At 42.1% G+C, this 16322-nt stretch overlaps 1 long non-coding RNA gene across 1 annotated transcript; it reads left to right on the top strand.

Moving 5' to 3' along the window:
- The first annotated feature begins 1256 nt into the window (after positions 1 to 1256).
- LOC138446830 (uncharacterized) lies at positions 1257 to 15758 on the top strand. Its single transcript, XR_011259565.1, has 4 exons — positions 1257 to 1417; positions 4726 to 4859; positions 6905 to 7025; positions 13018 to 15758. It is a non-coding gene; the product is annotated as an uncharacterized lncRNA (long non-coding RNA).
- The last annotated feature ends 564 nt before the right edge of the window (positions 15759 to 16322 follow it).

Raw genomic sequence — 16322 nt, 5'->3', positions numbered from 1 at the left:
GCAAACGAGGCAAAACTGGGACTTGAATGCCTGACCTACAGAGCCAAGTTGGATGTTTAACTGGTTGTCAGCCTAACCGCTCCGCTAGAGAGGATTACTGGGTTTTGTTTTGCTCCCAGGCGCTCTTCAAGCCTCACCCCGCCACTGCAGGCTAATAAAGAACTATGGACCCTATTAGCGCTCACTTTAGCTGTAACCCTAGAGTTAATGCCAACCCTAACCGTAACCCGAACCCTGACCCTGACATGAACCCTAACCCAAACCCGAACTCTAAGAAGAGGGGGGTCCCCGAATTCTAACCTGAACCCGAACCCTAACAAGTGGGGGGGGGTTGCCCGAACCCTAACCCTAAGCTTAACAATAAACCTCTAAAATAAAAAAATTTTCTGGTCTAAGCCCTGGCTCTTGCAGTCCCCTGCCCCTGAAAAGCGAAAAGGTCAGACTGGAGACTTGAACTCCTGATTTACAGGCCATAGCCTACCTGCCTAGTGGCCCACCTAACCCCTATGCTACAGAGGCTTGCTGCTTCCAGCAGGGCTCCCGAACCCTCTTCAAGCCTCGGCCCACCAGGGCAGGCTAATAAAGAACTATGGGCCCTATTAGGGCTCACTTTAAGCTGTAACCCCAACACTAATGCTAACCCTAACCGTAACCCGAACCCTGACCCTGACATGAACCCTAACCCAAACCCGAACTCTTAGAAGAGGGGGGATCCCCAAATTCTAACCCTAACCCTGAACCCGAACCTGAACAAGTTGGGGGGTTGCCCGAACCCTAACCCTAAGCTAAACAATAAACCTCTAAAATAAAAATAAACGTTTCTGGTCTAAGTCCCGCCTGTTGCTGTCCCCCGCCCCCTAAGAGCAAAAGAGTTAAGCTGCAGACTTGAACTCCTGACTTACAGACCATCGTCTGCCTGCTCACCAGCGCACCTAACCGCTACGCTACAGAGGCTTGCTGTTCTGACAGAGCTCCCGGACCCTCTTCAAGCCTCTGCCCGCCAGGGTCTGGCTCTATAGACTATCATGGCTGTCCTAGGTCATCTTTGCTTTCTATAGTCATAGTTTTATCCCTAAATCATAGACAGATCAGCTGAGAAAAAGCTTGGATTGTCTCGGTGGGGTGGATTTGCTTGTCCTTGTGTTTCACCTGGAGGCAGTCGCGGTCCCGCGGGCCTGTCCTGGAAGGGGGCGTGGGGGTGGGGCGCACCGTGAGCGCGTCGGGGGCGGGGCGAGCCTGGGCGGCTGGTCAGGAGCGCGGCTCACGTGAGCGGGTCTGGGGCGGGATGAACATGGCGGCGCGTCGGGGGCCAGGGCTCTCAGGGCTCGCCATTGCAGCTGGGAATGCTCGTTTCGTGGGCTCCTGGGTCCCCGTCGATTGGCATCCAGCGAGCAGAGCGCAGGGCTGTGGGCCACAGGTAAGGGAACTCGGACTGGGCGGAGCAGGGAACCATGTATTCTGCCCTCTTTGTTTGCAGTCTCGGAGCCGACTAAAATGGCGGTCGCAGAAAAGCCTCGCCTTTGGGGCCAAGGGTTTTACTGCTTTACCCCTTTGCATAAAGCTCAGACCCGCGCGGTTTTCCCAAGCAGCCTAGTGTATTGCTTCCTACAGGCCTGGAGAGGATAACAGGCAGGAAGGCCAGGGGTCTCCAGACAGAGAAAATAGACTGCAAGTGTCAGACGTTTTTTTCTCTCTCTTAAGAGGCCGGAGGAGACAAAAGAGTGCTGCATTTTTTTTTCTCCATCTTGATACAAATTTAAAAGGTTTCTCAGAAATTTCTGTGTTGCCATGACCACTCCTGGCTCCACCTGAATTTAACTTTCCTCAAACCTTGAACTAAGCAATGCATTTTTCTTATGGAAATGTTTGTCTTAAGGTATGCTAATGTACTATGTATTTACCCAAGGCTCTGTCTTCAGGTCAGTTTCCCCTAAAGGCTCAGAAAAAACTTGACAAACCAGTATGTTTTACTCATACCTTGTTCTCTTAATCTATGTGAATGAAACTATATATTTGCTTGGAAATCTGCCTTTCTTCAAGATTCATGTCCATCATTTTATGGCCTGGGATGACTCATCTGCTGCCAATGTTATCTCAATGCATGCTGTGGGTGAGGGGCCTGGTGCCATTCTCTGACACATTGTCTTTCTTTCATTAGCAGACTGCTAGTGGCTCTATAACATCTGGCTAAAGACTAGCAGGGGGTACTCTTCCCCCTTTTACTGTCTACGTCAGCAGCTCTCTCGATCTCTTTTATATTTTAATAAAACTTTTTAACAGAAAACCTCTGAGCCATCAAGCTTCGTCACTTGCCCTGGATTGAATTCTCCTCTGGAGTCCAAGAATGCTGGCATCTTTTGTGGTTTAGCAACCACCTTTCAGCCTTTTGAAATTCATATTGAATCTTCATTTCAGATTGAAGATGCATTCCATGGTATTGCCAACTGAAGCCTTTTCATCGCTATGGCATATCTGTCCATGTCTTTAGGGTATTTTTCAGCAATCATGTATCATTTCCAGTGTGCCAGTCTTGTTATCCTCATTCTGTCCATAGCAAAGTCTTTTATTAATGTTGACATGACTGAAAGGGAATCGTTTGTTTAAATTCCTTTTCAGATTGTTATTTGCTGGTGTATACAGATAACACTGTGTCATCATTCATTTGTATCAGTTTGGACAGCTTGATAGTTGTCTTTAGTTTCTTTAATTTCTCATAATTTAAGATGACCCTGTCTCATATATTTACAGTCTCACCCCTAGTCTCAGTCATTTCTTCAAAGAACTGTCCTTTTTTTAAACATTACATTATTTTTGACTGTGCTGGGTCTTTATTGCTCGTTTGTCTAGTTGTAGTGAGCAGAGGCTACCCTCTAGTTGCTGTGCCATGGCTTCTCATTGCAGTGCTTTCTCTGTTTGCAGAACTTGGGCTCTGGAGCATGCAAACTTCAAGAGCTGTTCAAGGGCTTCGTTGCCCCTGGGCGTGTGGAATCTCCTACACAGGAATTGAACCCGTGTTCCCTGCATCGGTAGGCAGATTCTTTACCACCGGGCCATTGGAGATGTTTCCTGTTCCCTTTTATTAGAGAATGATATTTAAAACATACATGTAGGAGCTCAATATGCTCAGCTGACAATACATGGATATATATATATATATCCATGTATTCCAGCTCACCTTTGAACATATTCAGTTAAAGGTAATTTGTGATGTCTCCAACCTGATCCACCACGACATGGACATTGTAACGTTTCCTTTTGTTTATCTGTAACTTTGCATTCCAATGGTAAGATACCTGGCTTCCACCGCTTGTCATACACAGAATTCAGTGCTTGTCCCACGTGGTTACTGAAAAAAAAACTGTCAGATTGTCTTTCAAAGGGGGCTCTGCATGCATTGCACCAGTATCTTGAGTATGTTTTTGTATGATAGTTTACTATCAGTATACCCTCAGTGGCCAGGTGTCTATTTCAGTCGCTACCAATTATGAATGGGCTTGTTTGCTCTAGTGTTCTTGGACAATTCGAATACAGTTTCTTTGTCAGATATGCATTGTTTTAGGAAAACAGTTTTATTGATTGTTGGCTGTGTTGCCTCTTTGTGTGTGGGCTTTTCTCTAGTTTTGGTGAGCATGGGCCATAACTAGTGGTTTGCAGGCTTCTCACTGCAGTGTCTCCTCTTGTTGAGGGGCACAGGCTCACGGGCTTCAGTGGCTGCAGCATGTGAACTCGGCATCGTGGCTTCCAGGATCTAGAGCACAGGCTCGCTCGGCTGTTGTGGCACACGGGCTCCATAGGATGTGGGATCTTCCCATCCTAGGGATCGCACATGCATCTCCAGCACCGGGGGGTGGATTCTTTACTATGGAACCACCAGGGCATATTTTAGACTAGTTTTCCACACATGTATCTAGTGAAAGAGGCCAGGATCAAGAGGCATGGCAGCTGGGAATCCTCAGCCCCAGCTCTGGTGTGCTATCCAAAGCTCTGGGGCCTTTGGTGAGCAGCTCAGCTTCCCTGGGACTGTTTCCTCCCATCAGAAATGCCCTGCTTTTGGACTGTAGCCCACCAAGCTCCTCTGTCCCTGGGATTTCTGAGACCAGAGTACTGCAGGTGGTGCCATTTCCTTCTCTGCTGCTGCTGCTGCTGCTGCTGCTGCTGCTGCTGCTGCTGCTGCTGCGTCGCTTCAGTCGTGCCTGACTCTGCGCGACCCCATAGACAGCAGCCTACCAGGCTCCTCTGTCCCTGGGATTCTCCAGGCAAGAACACTGGAGTGGGTTGCCATGTCCTTCTCCAGTGCATGAAAGTGAAAAGTGAAAGTGAAGCCACTCAGTGAAGTCGTGTCCGTCTCTTAGTGACCCCGGGGTTGCAGCCTACCAGGCTCCTCTGTCCGTGGGATTCTCCAGGCAATGGTACTGGAGTGGGCTGCCATTGCCTTCTCTGATTTCCTTCTCTGCAAGATAGCGTTTTGAAGATATTTTCTCCTGGATATTGCTTTTGATGAAGGAAGGGGGATCCCTTTCAGGGCTTGAGAGTGAGTTCTTGTCTGACACTGGGCAATGAGTTGTCTGAGGAGAGGAGTGCTGTCCAAGCGAGAGGCTTTATTGGGAAGGGCTGCCAGGGTGGAGGGCAGGAGGGTGAGGGAAACGGAGAGAACCACTCTGTCACGTGGCTCACAGTCTCAGGTTTTATGGTCATCGGGCTCATTTCTGGTTTGTCTCTTGCCAGGCATTCTGAATTGGGATCCTTCTTGGGGGCACACGCATCACTCAGCTGAGATGGATTCCAGCGAAGTGGATCCTGGGAGGTTGGTAGGACCTCTGAACTGGAGCCTCCCATCTCCTGACCTCTCCAGAATTCTGGTTGGTGGTAGCTTGTTCGTTCCTTGTTCCTTCCCAGGACCTCCTGTTGTAAGATGATTCCTGCAAGTGTTTTCTTTTCTCTGTTGCCTGGCCAGGGTGGGTGGTCCGTGGTTCATTTAACAGTTTGTTTTTGGTTCTCTCGAGTAAGGTCCTCCACAGGGTAAATGTATGAAATGATAAAAGGCAATGTTTTAAATAATTTATATTCATAATTTGGTAAGTTGGCTTGTTTTGTGTATGTTAGACCTGATCACCAGACCAACGGTCATGTAGAACTTTTGCAGTTTTCTAAAATTCTATAGTTTTTTAAATGGAGTTACCTTGTTGCAAAGTTTGTGTTTATGTTCATATTTTTTTAAAGTTATTTCTTTTAGTTGATTGATCATTGCTTTACAATACTGGTTTGATTTGTCATACATCCACATGAATTAACCATAGGTGTACCTATGTCCTCTTGCTCTTGAATCTCCCTCCCACCTCGCACGCATTCCCACCTCTCCAGGTTACTACTGAGCCCCAGTTTGAGTTCCCTGAATCATACAGCAAATTCCCATTGGTTGTCTATTTACAAATGTAGGTGTACCTGCATCCATGCTGCTCTCTCCATTCATCTCACCCTCTCCCTCTTGTTCCCCACCCTCGTCTGTAAGTCTGTTCTCTATGTCTGCACCTCCATTGCTGCTCTGTGAACAGACTCGTCAGTACCATCCTTCTAGATTCCATGTTTTTCTCTCTTTGACTGACTTCCCTCCCCTTTATTAGAACAAACTCAAATGTGTTCCTTTTTATGGCTGCATTCCATGCAGGCTCTGATTGTTCCTTAGCCATGTTTTGCGGAGGGTCATGGAGCTATTCTGCTCCATTTCAGTTTGGGCTTCCAGTCTGAGTGCTCACAGCAGAGCTGCTTCTGGGTGAGCCCTCTGAGGTCTGTGAGCACCGGGCTGCCCGCTCTTCTCTTGTGGCCCGCAGGGGGCGCCAAAGGCCCCTCTGACCCGCGGGCGCAGGACGCTTTGCCTTTAGACTCTGCTCCGTGAGCAGCTGGCGGGAGCTTTGTCTCCTCAGGACCATCAGGGCTCAGGCTTCTGGATAACAGGGCTGCATCCAGGCTGAGAGGAGCAGGGTTGCCTCAGTGCCCACCAGCAGGGAGGCGCTGCAAGAGCGAAAAATGAGGATGGAGTAGACGTTTCCTGTGTCCAGCTGAGGGCTGACTGGAGGTCCATCTCAGAGGACTCAGGGGGAAAGAGCTCCGTGTGCAAAGCGGTGGGTTTTCAGTTAGATTTGCGTTAGATGATGTAGAGGATGAACACTGATGTTCTTCCGTGTAGGTGGCCATTTTCCTGTCACTGTTTCTTGAGAAGACTGTCCTTTCCTCTTCGCTCGTTCCTGGTTTGATTTTCAGGAACTGACCATGTACAGGTGGGTTCGTTTCTGGGCTCTCTATTCTCTCCTGGAGTCCATGTGTCTGTGTTCCTGCCAGTTCCTCACTGTGGTGGTCACTACAGCTCCGTGATGTAGTTTGAAGAGGGATAGGAAGATGCCTCCAGCTGTGTTCCTCTTTCTCAGAGTCTTTTTGGCCGTTTAAGGTCCTGTTCAACAGTAGCAGCCTAATATTAGGAATATTTCTATTTCTGTGAAAAATGCCATTGAATATTATTTTGTGATTGCAGTCCGTGTATTTGTTGATGACTTTGGTTGGAATGGACCTTTTAATTCCTCATTGTTCCAGTGCATGAGCGTGGAATAATTTTCTGTGTGTTTGTATTTTCTTTGGTTTCTTTATCAGTGCCTTCTAGTTTTCTGACTACTGGTTTTTTATGTTCTTGATTAAGTTTGTTGCTAGATGTTTTATTTAAGTGGAATTTTCTTAATATTTTTTTCCTGATTGTTATTAGTGTATAGAAATGCAAGTGATTTTTGGACTGTAAAGGGTAGTATTTTATGATTGTAAATTAATCCAAAATGATTCAGCTTTACTGAATGTAGTCTAACAACTTTTTGTGAAGTGATGTGGAACATTTTATCTGTAAGATCTGTTTCTCCTGCAGTAGGTCATCCGGAGGACCCAAGACATGGTGGTTACTAATAGACTTCCCACACTACTTCTTCATTCCACGTGGACTCCTTCACGGGCAGTGAGCATCGCAGCTTCCCTTGAACTTCATCTGGGTAAGTCTTGGCCTGTATCAGAAAGTTTCCTGCCTGTCTGCTCTAAATTTCTTTTGTGGTATTGACATGGTTGTTTTGAAACCTAGTATACTTTCCAGTCATTTAAAATGTACAGAAAATGCCTAGCAATGGGAACAAGTGCTAGCATTTGCCACATCATCTAAAATACTCTATGTGTTTTATCCAAAATGGGTACCTTCTGCAGAACCAGCACATAATCTCCAAAATCAGGAAATCATATGGTACCTACATTATAATGTAATCCACTGCCCCACTTCCACTTTTAGCAATTGTTCAAGTGTATGAATATATCTTTTGTTTCCATCTTCATCCTTTTTTCTTTATTTAGAGTGTTACTGAGATTTTCAGTTATTTGGACAAACTTGATGGATTGAAAGCAGACATGGTGAATAAGGGTTCTGGGTGGCCTTTTCGATGTGGATTTCTTTTTCACTGAAGATGGTTTTAATATTTATTCATGTGGTAACATGTATGAATCCTGCATTCTTTCCCCCCCCCCCCATAGTAATTAAAAATAAATAATATGCCATTTACCATTTAGATATTTGTAAGCATACAGTGTTGTAGCAGACAACCTTTTCTTGTTTTGCAAACCAGTTTAATAATGTGCACCTTGTGCGTGCTTTGGAGAAACTCAGGAAACTGAGTCAGTGACTGAAATGGCCCAAGATATCACCTTAGATTCCATCTTCATCTGAAAACAAAACAGGCACTTTCTGGTGGTCCAGTGGCTGAGACTGGACACTCCCAAAGAAGGAGGCCCAGGTTCATTCCCTGATCCAAGAGCTAGATCTCCCATGCCACCAAGGAGAATTTGCATGTTGTAGCTAAATATCTGGCTTACCTCAATGAAGGTTGACCTGGCGCAGCCAAATTAAAAAAGAAACAAATATTTTACAGATACAACCAAAGGAAAGGAAGGGTATGGTTGTTGTGCAGATTTACGGCTTAGCTTTCCCTATCGATAGAAAAGAAAAAAGAGTTTCAAAAGACTGTGTCTCATCCTTCTATCTGGCATATAGAGAGGATTCCTTTGAAATGAGATTTCTCTGGTAAATGTGACTCACAGAAGAGCTGTCTTGAACTTGGGTTTCAGAGATGATCATGTGTCCTCTAAAAAAAAAAGTTAATTGGGTCCCACTAATTCTCATGCTGAGGTGGTATATTTTGTGGTAGCATTTGCTCCCCTTCACTTTGGATGTATCCCCATTTGTTTACACTGTCATCTACTGAAGACATCCTGATATTTGAAAGTTTTTAGTTATTACAAGTAGAGCTGTTGTATATAATCATGTGATACTTTTTGTCTGGACGTTTTCAAAGCTGTTTAGTAAGTGCTAGCCATATAGTATTCAGGTCACAGGTGAGCTTTGTTTAGCTGTGGAAAAATCCAGCTATGTTTCTCTGTGGCATGTGGGATCTTCTGGGGTAAGGGATCAAACTAGAGTGTCTTGCATTGTCAGGCAGATTCTTTACCACTGAGCCACCGGAGAAGTTGTGCCCTACCCCCGTTTTTTTTTTTGAGTTTACTGGATCTAATAGGTGTGCAGTGCTACCTCACTGTTATTTTAGTTTGTAATTTCCTAATGATATGTGATTTTGAGTCTTTTTGATAGGCTTATTTACTATCTTTATATTTTTGTAGGACAGGTGTTTAGGTGTATACATTTTTTATGAGATTGTTCTAGATTTTTTGGTATATTTGGAGTACAATCCTTTATCAGATATGTATTTTATAAATATATTTTCCTGTGGCTTGTGTTTAAGTTTTGTGAATAAGGTTTTTCACAGTTTAAATGTCTAATTCTTTAAAGTTAATGTTATATATGTTTTATATCCTTTTTTGGATAGACTTTAGTGTGTTGTTGTTGTTGTTGTTAAATTTTATAAGCAGAAGTGAGGTACTGTAGATACAGTTTTAAGCTAAGCTGAGGTACCATAGATACAGTTTTGCCTTTTGTCTGTTAAGAAGTTTGAGTGAGTTTGGTGTACACTGTATATAACATTATGTCTACATTCATTTGACTGGATATAGCTTCCAATTATTTGTCTAATTGGTTTTGGAGATATCACGGGAAGTCAGTTTTTCCAAGGGAAACTGAGGTCCATGAAACATGAACTCTTTTCGATCGGTCGGAATCACTCTCTGCTATTTCTGACAGATTTGACTTGTTTGGATATCTCATATGAGTGGAATCACAGAACGTTTGTCTTTTCTTGGTCTGGTTTATTTCACATGATCTAATGACCATAAGGTTTGTCCACATTGTCGCATTGTCAGAATTACTGACTTTGAAGGGCCGAATCAGATTCCATTGTGTGTATACCACAGTTTGTTTATGGAATTGGCTGCCATGGACACTTAGATCACTTCTGTTTGTTTGCCAGTGTGAATCATGCTGTTGTGAGTATGACGGAAGAAGTATCCATTTTTTCAGCCCCCTTTCCCAATCCTTTTGGGTACATAGCTTGAATTGGAATCGAACTATGTATTTATTCCATGTGTTTGTTTTGGAGCCATTTCTGTAATGTCTTGCAGAGTGGCAGCACCATTTAATGTACTTTTTCGTATGGTGGAATACCGTTCAAGCTTCTGAATATACCTTGTGTTGCATATTCAGTCTCCCACCAACGGACACTTGAATGAGTTCTACCTTTGAGCTATTGTGAATGTCACTATGAGTATTTGTGTACCAGTTTTTGTTTGAATTATTAACAAGTACATTACTATATATAAAAGAAGCCACAAGGACCTACTGTACAGTTTAGGAAACTATTAAATATCTTATGATAATGTATAATGGAAGAGAATCTCAAAAGGAATATATGAAAAGCACATAGTAACCATGATATTTATTGTGCCAACACTATGAGTTATCATAGCACTACTCAACGTGTATTTATACATGTCAGTAAAATATTCACATCTGTAAGGATATTATAAAAAATTATATAAAAAATCAAGAATTCAAACAGAGATTAAATAAACTTCCTGTCATTGCTCATCATCATTTATACATTCATACTACCTGTAACACTCATTGTATAAGTGCTGGACTAGCAATTGATGTTCTCGTAAACCAAGAGATTGTGAAGGTGTAAGGAAATATAGCTTATTGAATTCCTTAATGAAGGATTATAGAACTCTATGTCCATGAAGTGAATGAAATTCCATTTTTTTGAACCACATTCTTACTAGAGTGATGAGCTTCCACCCCACCCAACGTTAGTTCACAATGAAATCCTGCAGTCCTCTGGCCTCAATGTCTGCTTCCTGCTACCAAGAAAGAAAAGATGAGGAAGTCCTGACAAAACCGATGCTATTTTTCTTTTTCTGATTTGTATTTTATCGCAGGGCTTGGCAAAAAGAGGGCCCAACCTGTTTTTAGAGTTCCATCCCAAGGGTTCCTCTGGCATGTTCCCTATGTTGACAAAGTGCTGATTATTTTCAACAAAGGACAATGATCTGCACTTCACTATCTGTTGCTTGAGCTGGAATAGCGGGCATCCCTTGAAGTGCATTCCTTCATGCTGAAGTAGGCATCCCTGAAGCAATAGTATAAGAGGAACACATTTATCACGTAGACATCGCAGCCCATGCATTTGTAATAATTTTTCAGTTATACCCATCATCATCGGAGGAACTGACTTGTCCCAGTAACAACGAGAGTACCCAGTATAACAGTTCCTTGACTTATGAGTACTTCCTATGAGTACCCTTATGAGTACTTCTTCCAATGTTGTTTCTCCTACTTTGGTCATGAACAGTAGAAGCTGATGGCAGTGGTCCTTGAAATGTATGTCGATTCCTAGGTGGCACAGTTGATAAATAAAAAATCTGCCTACCAGTGCAGGAGGGGGAAGTGATGTGGGTTTGATCCCTGGTTCAGGAAGATAACAATTCATACACATGTTTTATGTGAACCAGTTTGATACTCATGAGTTTTTTCTTCTGTATACAGAAAAACAAATGCTGTTCAAGGACACTGAAAGAACCCTGATGTTGAAAATCAGATCTGTATTGTGAGCAATGCTTAGATATCCATGAGTCGAAGCATAGTATTATGCCTATCATCCTTGTATTTCTCTCAGTGAAATATGTTGAGGAAAACTCTTCATTCGTGGTCTAGATTCACGAAGAAGCTAAATAGCATTCATCCTTTACGTTGACAACTGTGAATTTAAATCTCCTGTGAATCCTATGTGACAACCACACATACCAACATGAGTTATCAGTATTATATCAATATTTTTAGTCCTATTGTATGTCAACTAAAAAAATCAGTATATAATTGTACATGAAGTCAAGACATAAAATCAGTGCAAATACAAAATGTTCCATTCCATCCTTTGAGAAAGGGAGAAAAACATCTCTGTGCTTAGCCTATTGCATTTTTATGTATTAGACCCTTAAGTAGTTTATTCACCACACCCTGTGAATGATTCACAAATCTTCAGAGAAGAAAGGATCATTTCTCTTGAACAATGAGTAGTTCAACTATTCTCAAAGCAAAGCCATAAGTGAGTCTTATTTTGGGTGAGACCATGAAAACTCAGTGTTTTCATTATGCTTGTGCTTATGATGGGAGGAGGTCTGAGAAAGCACTTCTGAAGGTTTATTCATACCAGTCGTTCTCATATGTATCGAGTCTTTAAAGGTCGAATCACCAAGGTGTTGCTTCTACACTTGTACTAGGCTGAGCAGCAACATTCCCTTTCTCCGTAAGTGCAGTAGACGTGTTCCCAACCTGTCTGTCTTCTGTCCTCTGGAGTATGCATTGCTTGAGCTCATCACAGCCTAGTAGATGGAAATCATCAGGATATTCTGGAAACCCTTTTTATTTCAGTCTGTTCAGGAGGTTACCACTGCTGCAAACCTCTGGATTTTACCAAGCGCTTTTAACAACCTCAGATGAAGGATATAAGTCAACACTGGTGACAGCCACGGGCTTCCATGGCCTATCCATGATTGTTGGCTTTGCTTTCATAATCATCCTGTTTCTTATACCAGCTAAACTGTCAGTGTATTTTTTAATTACCATTTTATCTTTGATGGTTTTTAGAGCTATTATGGATTTTCCTATATATCTTCACTTATCGGTGAGGGTCTTATGTTAGTAGTAGTTATGACAACTGACTTTCTGTCTGTTAGCTGTGGCAGAATAAAAAAAGAATGACCCACTGTATATTATTAATATTATGTATCAATATATTGTTAGTTTTATTGTTTGCAGTCATCCAATTCCAAGTTTCTGAAATAAACTTTCAGAAAAATCACATCCTTTTGAATGCCCATTTGACTGAATAGGAGCACGGAAATGTTCTTCCATAAAATTGTTTACAGTTTCCATTCCGTTTCTCCTGTTTGATGTAGATATTGGCCTTTGGTTCTATCAGTAGCTTTGCAAGTAAAAAAAAAAATTAATTAGAGCTCGTATGGTAATTTTACTGTTAGCAATAAGTTTAGCATAAAATGAACACAGAAGAGGTTACAGTAGACCAAATATGAAAGTCAGTTTAAAAGAAAACATAGTGTTGAATGTTTACAGTAGGAATATAGTTATGAAGTTCCTTTATTATTATTCTATCCTTTCCTTTTGTTTTGCAGGGGTGTTAATGTACAGATTCCAGTACTATGGCTAGAGCGAATAATAGTATCATTATTCTTGAGAGCAACTCTACTAAGTCTTCACGCTCATGTCACTCAAGGTTTTTTAATACCTATTATGTTAGTCGTGTTTGTAGTTTGTGAAGTCACATAAGTTGCATTCATTCAAGCAATAGTATCAAACAGCTATGGCATCAATTATAGATGTGAATCGATATCGAATGTGAATCCATTTCACTGTGACAAGTTATTATTGTAGATATTCTATTCATGCCAGTAACAAAGCTGTGCAGAAATAATACAATGTTTATTAAGAAAATAAGAGTTACTAATTTGTTTTATTATTCTATTTCTTTTAAACAGATTTAATGACAACAGGCTCAACTTTTCATTCACTTGTATGACTATGAGCGGTTTGACCAAGTTGAAGAAGATGACTCGTTTGTAGTCTTCCTCATCAGCTCATTCCATCTACTGGCTTTAAAATCATTTAGTACAGAGCTCACCGTCTAGGTGTTCATCCAGTGTTTTGTTTGCTTATCATGCAGGATCATTTTAAAAGGAAAAGTATGTGTGTATGAGTTAGAGCTCTGATCCCAGGAGTCCATGTAGAAGCTTCCCCTGAGAAATGTATCGTTTTTGCACCAATGCTACTGAAATGTGTGAATGTGGTATACCACGCGTCCCAATAAGTGTAAACAGCGTCATAGGCTACTTATTTGAAATGACCAGTACTCATGACATTCCATTCAACTGAGGACTAAATATAGCCAACGTAGGCTGTGTTTGCCAAATAGACTTTGAAGTATTCTTCACACAGTCCTTCATCGATGCCAGTTTTCAGATCGAAGAAACCCTTGCTCCATGAAGTTTGTGAACACATATACTCATGTTTTGTTTGAGATTTTAAAGTCATTCTTCAGTTTTGTTGGAGGAATGGTTCTGTATATGCCCCGTGGATCCCCAAATCCACTGATGTTCATGTGTCTTGGGGCTTCCCAGGTGGTTCTAGTGGTAAAGAACATGCAGAACATACCCATGCAGGAGACATGGGAGGTATGGATTCCATCCCTGGGGCAGGAAGATCTCCTGAGGGAGAGCATGGCAACCCCCTCCAGTATCTTTGCCTAGAGAATCTCATGGAGAGAGGAGCCTGGTGGGGCCTAGTCCATATGATCCCAAGGAGTTGGACACAATGTAAGTGACTTCGCACAGCACATGATTCGTTGTCATAGCTAATATAATGGAGATGACATAAAAAGAAGCACCAGCGGGCGAAAGTCAATATCCATCACTTTTAAACTTTGGAATGTATTGTGATATTTTACATCCATATTTGTATGACTTGATAGTTGGAGAATCGATGCATGTGAAGGCCTGGTTGTGTTATATGTATGTTGAGGGAAGATATATTTTTATGTGGTTTGACATATAGGTCCCATTTCATTCGTAGACATATGCATACTCATCACTTATCATCATTTTTTTTTTTTGAAAAGACCATTGTTTGGAAAGGTTGTTGTCTAACCATGAAAGATGCTTGAATTCTTGGGCTCCTTAGAGGAAGAATTCAACCCGGGGCCAGTGATGAGGGTTGATCAGTCAGAGCTTTTGTGTCCCAACGTTTTATTAAAGTATAAAAGAGAGAAAGCTTCTGACATAGACATCAGAAGGGGGCAGAAAGAGTGCCCCCCTACTCATCTTTGGCTGGATGTTATCTAGCTACTAGCAGTCTACTCATTAGAGAAAGGAATGGCAGCAGACCCCTCACCCACAAGATATATGGAGATGACCGTGGCACCAGGTGAGTCATCCTGGGCCATAAAACGATTGATATGAGCAAATGGATAGCTTCATTCACATAGATCAGGAGAGCCATGTATGAGTAAAGCATATTGGTTTGTCAAGTCAGTTCTGAGCCTTTAGGCAGAACCTACTTGAAGATAGAGTCTAGGGTAAATACATAGTACATTCACATAGCTTAAGGCAAACCTTTCCATGAGAAAAATGCCTTGGTCAGCTCAAAGTATGAGAAAAGTGAAGTTCAGGCGGAACCAGGTGTCATTATAGCAACACAGAATTGTAAGAGAAAATCTCTGTTTAAATTTGTATCAAGAAGGGGAAAAAAGATAACAGCTTGTTTCCTCCTGCCTCGGAAGTGACAGATAACAACTGTCTGACACTTGCACCCCATTTCCTCCCTTTGGAGACCCCTGGCCTTCCTGGCTGTTACCCTCTCAGTTTCATTCATTGAGCGTTTTCTGCCTTGTGAAACATTGGGCATAGAAGTATGTGTTTATTTAGGGGTATTTCATCCAATTTCATTTAAATGCATATGTGAATTAGAAAGTTTGACATGCTGTTGCTTTGTATACCGATTGGGAAATGTGAGCCTCCAAGCTTAATTTAGTTTTTCATGTTCATTTTTCTTTTTAGGGGTACAAAGAAAAATAATATGACTGTTAAGATCAGCTTTCGTATTTTTTGCCAAATATGAATTGGGATCACATCGATCAGAGATGAGTCTGTGCATGAAAGCCCTAATAACTAATGCTAATTGACTTCACTACCATGGGATGTTTTCATATCTATTGAGGATTTACTTCATGTATTTCGATTTTAACTTTCTGTCTCACAGCCTTGTTTGTAGATCAAAGCTATTTGAAATTGTCATCTGGTTTCAAATGGCTTGTGAGGTTATTCATGAGTGGTTCATAAAACCGAATGGATTGTACGTAGCCATACTTTGTTGTCATTCTATGAATTTGAAGAATGTCTGAAGAATGTCTGCAGTTATGCCTTAAAGATTCATACAATTGATGTCCAATATTTATCTCAATAGACTTGCTTTCAATTTGTAGTTTCCTATGCGTATGTCTTTCTTTATGGATTTGGGTAGAACTTGTATTGGAACACTGAAAAATCTGTGATATCAACCGTGCTGACCTTTCTGGTGGTCATCATTAAGATTTTCACGCTCTATGGATCCTAGTGGAAACAGGTGCTGTTCATCCTACTTTTGTGAAGATTGAACTCATCGTAGAAAGTGGAATTTGTTGAAATATTTATGGTATAAATAAATCTTGTCTCTATAATTACCCAGAGTCCTGGTGCGTATTTGATTGCTAAGTTATAAAATGTATGAGATAGATGTGATCCATCAATGGCGACTGGATAAGTGGTGGAGAGGTATTTTGGTGATGCAAGAGATTTAAATGATGTGATCATAGTATTTATATCCCTTTTATGTGGATAATGGGTCTTGGATCCATGTTTGAAACCTTACAACCTCGTCTTTTGTTATGCATGGGAAGTGTCAAAAATGAAGAAGATGCGGGTAGGTACTTCAAGGGTAAGTATAGGGCTGAGGGCGTGACTATGATGTGGGTTAGGGTTAGGATGTGGATGGGGGTCCGGTTAGGGTAGGGTAAAGGTTAGAGTTCGTGGAACAGCCCTCCAAACTTGTTAGGGTGAGGGGTGAGGTGTGAGGGTTCAGGATGAGGGTGAGGGTAAGGATTCAGGGTGAGGGTTAGGATTCAGGATGAGGGTGAGGATTCAGGGAGAGGGTGAGGGTGAGGGTTCAGGGAGAGGGTGAGGGTGAGGGTTCAGGGAGAGGGTGAGGGTGAGGGTTCAGGGTGAGGGCGTGGGTGAGGGTAAGGGTTCGGGGT

This window comes from Ovis canadensis, chromosome 10, assembly GCF_042477335.2.
Source record: "Ovis canadensis isolate MfBH-ARS-UI-01 breed Bighorn chromosome 10, ARS-UI_OviCan_v2, whole genome shotgun sequence".
Classification (NCBI taxonomy): Eukaryota; Metazoa; Chordata; class Mammalia; order Artiodactyla; family Bovidae; genus Ovis; species Ovis canadensis.
The sequence above is the reverse complement of the archived record's forward strand: the minus strand, read 5'-3'. Positions and strand labels throughout refer to the sequence as shown.